Below are 7,068 nucleotides of genomic sequence, written 5' to 3'. Positions count from 1 at the left end.
TGGTTATTTATGCCTTACCATGATAATATTTATATACACAGTGTACCAGTTCACAGATGGTTTGATATTTGATTTATGCCGTAATTATGTGCAGTAGTATTTTTGAGATGACGTCATTTCAAAATTCAAATGATTTGATTTTTATACAGTTACAGTGACTGAATCCTGCTGTACTTCACCTGTAACTATATTGCTTAATGATAAGGAATGTTGCTACTCTATATAATATACACGTGTATGCTGTTTTATTCCAAAAGAACAAATATAAGAAATTGCATCAAACCGAATTAATCTCTTGTGTTGAAGTAGAAAACATATGTGATGGCCTATTTCGGCCATGTCGCATTGTCGCTCCTCACAAAATCGCTCCGTGCGTTCCTATTGTAATGCACATTTGATGCAATGTATGATGCATTGTAATTTGTATTGTAGAATTATATACATATAATAAGACATAATTTTCTAGCATTACAGCTTGGAATTTAATTACACATCACAAGACAATACGCGAAGCAACAGTGAGACAATGCGCGGAGTGACATAGCAACAAGAATACACTGTTGGTGCGACAAATTTTATTTTCTCGCTAATGCGACAGAGGCACATGATTGTTTTATCGCACAGTCGCGTGATATCGGCAAGGTTTTTTGTCGTTCCAAGCACTGTCGCTCCTTGCATTGTTGCAATGGGCCACATACCAATCATTATTTATTCTAACTAAAATTCAAGAGATCGCTGAAGCACTGGTTAGTCAAGCATGAGTTATCTTACTAGTAACAAACTGGGTTTAGATTGATACCCTGGTGTGGCAATGTTTATTTCTTACTACATGTCACCAGTAGAATTCTTTATCTCATGTCTTTATATAGGAATTAACAGAATGCCCGTACAATCATATTCACTTTTGAGCATTCTTTCTGAATTATGTACTTACAATGTATATGTATGTATAATACTGTACACATAAATCTATTTTCGTATGTTACACTCTGAATTACATGTGTTTGACGAAAACGATTCATTAGAACTTTAAATGTGTTGTTTTCGAAAGTGTAAATCTTAAATCTGTTTTTATTGTTATTGATAAGCAGTCCAAGAGAAGTCATTGAAATTTAATATACTTAAAATAAAACATTCAATTTTTATATACATTATATTTACAAATTTTATAATAATCACACTAATAGAATGTATATACACAGGCATTTGATATAAAACGCTGTGACACCGTATGCATTACATTATATAGAGAAAAAATATATATAGATCCAAACGCCTGGGGTACATACATCTAAGTCTATACATCACCGCTCGTTTCGATGTATTCGCTTCACAAATGGATATCTACATACCTTAGCGTACCAAAAGAGGTTTCAATTCCTGTCCGTTAATGAATACAACAAGAAAATCACAATGTTTGGAGAATTTATGTCTGAAAGGATTGAGTTTTGCTTAAAGACAGTTTCGTCAACAAATATCTAACCCTCATTCCGCCATCAAAACCGGCTGATCCGGCGTACCCCCGTCGCGCAACCGGCGCACTTTTTCTTTGAATCGAGTGACTTAGCCGCCTCGCCGGGTCGCCGGCGGCCGCCCGCTCTTGACGAATCGAGCAGGGGTACTGTGATACCTAAGTGTCGCCCTTGCACCAGTACCACCATTGAAAAGTTTGAGCTTTTAATTTCAAGATTAAAATATCAAAAAGAATTGTGTTCCAAAATAATTCTGTGGCACTATGTCCTAAATATGTGGAATGAAATACTGAATGAGCATGCTCCAAATGCAATTTTTTTTTTTAATTAGACATGCATATATACATGATTAAAGTGAACAGTCGGGCAAGGATGGCTAAAGTCGGTAAAAATGGTATGAATGTATCCAGTATAATTTCTTATGAAATGGAAAAATAAAATCTCTTGTCAAAATCTGTCTGCGTACGAAGAACTTAATTTAAAGTATGGGAATTCTAAAACGTCCTCCCGGCTCAAGTCCGTGGTTACATTTCCACACAGCCTCGTTTTCAATGCTTTCAACTTTTCTTTACTTTAATGGTCAGAACTGGGAAACTAAGTAGAACTTGACCGTCGTATTAATATGTGAGAACTTTTGGAAGGCCAATGAACGCATTTAGACTGGTTTTCTTTGCCCGACTATTCACTTTAATTATTATTGTTCAAATAATGGGTACCATTTTAATTTATGCTCTGTCGGCGGTGGAGCATCTTTAACAGTTGCAGTGAAAATAAATTGTAATGATAATGAAAGCTTAATTACAACACAAAGTCAAAGTGACCTGATGACAGTAATGGAAAGCTTCCACACTACATCTTCACGGTTCGATGTTATTTCCCAGAAGAAGCAGAAATGAACTCAAATTTTGATACAGTGCAACTTCCCAAAACCGAACCTTCCCAAAACCGATCACCTCTAGAAACCGAACATGGATGTCATGTACGGAATGGATTCCCCTTTATTAATAGTATTTAAAAACTTCCCAAAAAACCGATCCTTCCCAATTCCGAATACCGGACCGATTTTGAGATCGGAATAGGCAAATGTAACTAAAATACACTTCTGAAAACCGGCCTTACTTGAGCGACACCGATAGATTGCATTGAGGTGTGATCAACCGACCGTGAAATACACACGTACCTGTACTTTAGTTGTCGCATGCCATGTCCTGGGGCATGTATACATATATGAAGGCTTTAGGTACACGGTAATTATACCCGAGATGGTGGTGTAATTATTTAATCATGTCTATTGTTTAGATATTTAACGAAGGTCTACCACGTGCACGCGGTTTGTTTACTGTAGGAAAACAAGCAGAGCTAGTTATAAAGAGAAAGTTTCGTATTCAAATTACACGTTTCTTTTTAATTACATATGTAGTTGTCGGATAACGTAAATTATCTGTATGAAGAAGCCGAAGCCATGTATTGTTTTAGAAAATGGCTATGTCATAATAATGACCGGCATCGACTGATCATCTTGTAATTAGACTATATAATTTGATTCTTGACATAACCAGAAGCAATCAGTCGTATGTGGATTAGAGCAGACATGACATCCCCAAGAACATTATTCACGCAACTAACTAACTAAACTACGTTTATAAGCGGTAACAAAGTCAAGATTGTTGTAATCCATTCCTTTTAAACGTTTGTGATAACATTCACATTAAAAATCAATATCGGTCGGTTTTAACAAACACTTGGCATACATGCAGTACACTATTGTAAAAACGACTTCCGATCGATTAAATCCGGATCGTAATGATCGGTATTCGGTTCACTTCTCCAAACCAAACCCTCTCTAAACCAGCCGAAATTATTTGCACCGACCATGATCGGTTTTTCGGGAGGTTCCACTGTACTTCATTTCAGGAAATTTTGCATTGGGAAAATACTAAATTCTATTCATCCTTGAAATACCCGTTAGGTTCATTTCAAGGTGGTTTTTTTTACATGTAATTGAGAAAAATATTTACATGAAAATTGACAAATACTGGAAATTTTATCCATGGGAAGGAAAGGGTCTTTATTCAACCTAAAATGCACCTAAAAATTAACTTGAACCAATTCAAATACATCATGTACAAATATCAATTATTTTCAACCTAAGGAAAGATATCATTAGTTTACATTATCAAGTTTTATGATCATATCAATATTTATCACATAACTAGCCGTTCAGCCATGTCATATTTACGGCCATGTCATAAATATAGTAAGACACGTGTAAAAACACCATTATGACGTCACAGTTAGACTAGTTTTTAAATCATAATCTATATAAGGCGTTGCAGGATTGTTTTGGTAGACGGAAAAATGTCGCATCCGAGCCAGATTTCTACCTTTTTATATAGAAACAAAATTTAAAGTTTTACTTATCTTGCTATAAATTAAAGTTACCATATTCGACCCAATAAGCGCCCAGGGCGTTTAAAAATTGAAAAAGTTCTAATAAGACGAAATTATTGCAAATCTGTACAGGTTTTGGTCTTTATTTAGGCCTGGGCAATTGAAATCAAGGCCTCAAAATTGGGAGGGGCACTTATAGGGGCATGGGCGCTTATTGGGTCGAATATGGTATATGATAAATAGAATCTTATACTCGTGGCAATGAAATATAAAATTTATCAAACTTGTTAAATTATTTGATATGCCAATCGCTTAAAGGCTTGCGGCATATCAAATTATTGAACTTGTTTGATCAATTTCATGTAAGATCCTTTATTTTTTAATGGATTAGAGTAAGCATCATAATAGCCTAGTTATGAATAAGCTTATTTCTTATTATCTTCTAATAAATTTCATCATATAAAATCAATCTTTTTAAAACCTTTTTAAGCAGTGAAGTCAGGAATTTATTTCTAAGGTAGGGAATTTATAGGTTAATATATATCTTGACATTCTTGAGTGTCTGTTTGTACATTGTATGGTTCTCAACTTCTGTTCACGGTCAACTTATTGTTATTATTATGTAGTACCGATAGTAGAATGTCCCTATAAATATTTAGCTAAATGCTGATTTATTCCCCTTCACTTAAATGAAGTTGTATACAAAGTGTGATGTTTTGGTGCATCATAGGAGTGAAGAGAGAGTCTGTTTTTCTAAATTGAGGTCAAAGATCAAAATACAGGTCACTGTTACCTTGTTTTCGTATGTAACATACTGGCTCTTTTGAGGTCGAAGGGCAAAATATTGGTCAAAGTGACCGTTACACCTAGGTATACCAAGTATACTGATCCAAATCGTTATGATATAGAAGATAGAGTCCGGACAAGCTTTTTCTTTAACTGAGGTTAAAGGTCAAATATCAGTCACAGTGACCTGCACGTGCAGGACTAACAAATAGACCAAGGTATGAACCGTATGATACAGATGTTCTGACATTATACTGAATACTGTAAATGCAGAAGTTTAGTGAGGGGGAAATTTACATTAAATATGCAAAAATCACTTGATCATGAAGGTTTTGGTTTTATTAGTTTAACATCCTAGTAACAACCAGTGTCATATAAGGATGTGTCAGGTTTGTTGGTGGAGGCAAGCCAGGAGTACCTGGAAAAAACCCCACCACCAGCAGTTAGTACCTGGCAAGTGCCCCACATGGGATTCAAACTAATGACCCATTGGTGGAGGGCTTGTGGTAATATGTCGGGACATTTTAACCACTCGGGAACTGCAGCCCCATTGATCATGAAAATTTTCCCCTCTTGTTATATATATCGTAAACTTCACGATAAAATTAAATAGAACGCCAGGTTAGTAACATCTTCAGATTTATTTTGTTTCTCATTTATTAATGAGAAGTCGGAACAAATTTTAGCTTTTCAAGAATGAATTTTCCACTTGATGTGCAAGTCTTTGGATTAATTAAACAACTTTTTGTAATTTAAGCTTTATCACGGCCGATATACAATGATTTTAGGTTGACATACAAATCAGATCATAGAAAAACACTTTGCAAATCCAGTCTGTGATGTTAATTTTTGTTGTTGCTAGTCATTTGTACTAGTAAACCCCCAAATTTTACTGATGCGACTATTTAATCACTAGTCCAAATTAAATATACAGCTGTTTTGCTTCAGCACTTCAGTCCTAATCAGTTAACGATTTTTGACCCAAGTTACAGCCTGGATGTGTTTGTGAATACAAATTCTCTCAAAATGATGCATCCAGTCTGAAATAAAAGCATACAGAATGCATGACATGGGATTTGAACCCGCATCCAAGAGGTGGAGGGCTTGTGGAAATATGTTTAGACACTGTGGTAATATGTTGAGACATCTTTACCACTCGGCCACTGCGGCCCCATGAACTGTATGAAATGATATGTATCCAGATTTTATAATTGTAATCGTCGATACGAATCTGGGTCAAACATGAATCAAAAGGGAGGCAACTAAAAATTTTATAATTTACGTGGATGTCATTATAAGATTATGAAGATAATCACCACATGCATAGTTTACAAAAGGAAAATCGCGAAATTAACCACCTGTGAAAATTTACACATTAACAGTAATACAGGTACACCCAACTTCGCTAGCCAAGGGTATTAGTCCGATTCTCTTTCTATTACCCTTGGCTTATCTGACTTCAGAACGGGTGGTCCCGCACTGAGCCACCTGCTGGATCACCGCAGTTGCGCCCCTTCCATTTACGTAATAAGCAACCAATTAAAAAGCTTGTATCATTGTTGTATGGTTGAAAAAATGGCAGCGCCCTATGAAACACGCGTGTTGTTTGCGACAGATTCAAAATACTAAAGATGAACATGTGTGCGAGTCATTTGTTTATTAGTGAGTTCGGACACCAGTTTTTGCGTTTCAAGCAGAAGTTCTGCAATGTCCAATTTTGTAACGAGATCGTAGTATATCTTTTTATTGTTTAATTTGTGAAACATAAACATGCACGTACTTTCCAATCTGTTTGGAGAGCAACATCTCCAAGACGTTCATTTAGCTGGTATAAAAACATCTAATTGATTAAATAAATAATAATATAAACTTCGCTAGGAGTTGATATTGACAGACATGCCTGATGCCTCATTATACAAATGTAGGTCACTATACTATCGCTTCAGTTCAGTTTTGTTGACAAATCAAAGCTGCGTTTTCATTGGTCGCCTGAACCTAGCCGCATCCAATCACAATTTGAAAGCAAAAACACCTGTTCTGAAGTGAGATATGCCAAGGGTAATAGAAAGAGAATCGGACTAATACCCTTGGCTAGGGAAGTTGAGGTACACCTTATCCTGGTGGATTCATATATTAGAGATAAATGACGAGTTCCGATGCTTTATGATAAAGAAGGTGAATCCAGAGCAGATAACAGGTAGGAAGACTGAGATTAATTCAAGGCACATATTCATAGAATTGTTTATATTCAGATTACCGTTAACAAGTTAAAGCCATGACAGTCATGGTCCAAAAAATCAAGACTTTGACTTAAAGGCCCACTTCCCTTCCAAAATGACTTTTAATTCTTAAAGATGTTCCTCCGCCGACAGAGCATAAATGATATTCATCATTTGAACAATAATTGGTGTTTTAATCG

Source organism: Argopecten irradians, chromosome 16 (assembly GCF_041381155.1).
Source record: "Argopecten irradians isolate NY chromosome 16, Ai_NY, whole genome shotgun sequence".
Taxonomy (NCBI): Eukaryota; Metazoa; Mollusca; class Bivalvia; order Pectinida; family Pectinidae; genus Argopecten; species Argopecten irradians.
Note: the sequence above shows the minus strand (reverse complement) of the source record.